General features: G+C 75.8%; 1 protein-coding gene and 1 long non-coding RNA gene across 3 annotated transcripts in view; one reads left to right on the top strand and one right to left on the bottom strand.

Annotated features, from left to right (window-relative positions):
• The window catches only part of LOC121014901 (uncharacterized), a 3,704-nt gene extending 3,355 nt beyond the window's left edge, over positions 1–349 (bottom strand). The window contains exon 1 of the long non-coding RNA XR_005783493.1: positions 94–349. This is a non-coding gene — a long non-coding RNA (uncharacterized LOC121014901). The remainder of the gene's footprint in view (positions 1–93) is intronic.
• The window catches only part of ADARB2 (adenosine deaminase RNA specific B2 (inactive)), a 427,099-nt gene that overhangs the window by 382,967 nt on the left and 43,653 nt on the right, over positions 1–479 (top strand). The gene's annotated exons all lie outside the window — the stretch shown is intronic.

Raw genomic sequence — 479 nt, forward strand, 5'->3', positions numbered from 1 at the left:
CCCCCCCCCCCCCCCCCCCCCGCCACGGAGTTCCTGTCTGTGCTGCGGCTCTTTAGGAACAACAGCCTGGTGGCGCCCAAACAGGACACTCACCATTTGCACGCCGTCTGTGACCGCGGCCTCGCGCTTTGCCCTCAGGTCCCGCGGCTTCCACGTGGCTCCTGAACTGCGGCGGTGAAGCGAGGCCGCGCCGGTGGGGGATGGGGTGGCTCCCACTTCTGCGCCGGGCCGGAGAGGGGGCGGCCCCACCACACACCCCAGGTCCCCGGCCCTGAAATGCCACGGTCACCGGGGCCTCGGGGCCCAGGGCGCCGGGCACGTGACGCAGGCACGCGCCCGCCCCGCAGGCCCCGGTCGCGGCGGCCCCACGCGGGGAGCTGGGGCGGACGGTAGCTCGGGGTCAGCGTGCGCGGGTGCGTCGTCCGCCCCGCCCCCGCCCACCCCTGCCCGTGCTCGACACGCCCGGACCAGCCAATCCC

Source organism: Herpailurus yagouaroundi, unplaced genomic scaffold, assembly GCF_014898765.1.
Source record: "Herpailurus yagouaroundi ecotype Mexico unplaced genomic scaffold, PumYag 203, whole genome shotgun sequence".
Classification (NCBI taxonomy): Eukaryota; Metazoa; Chordata; class Mammalia; order Carnivora; family Felidae; genus Herpailurus; species Herpailurus yagouaroundi.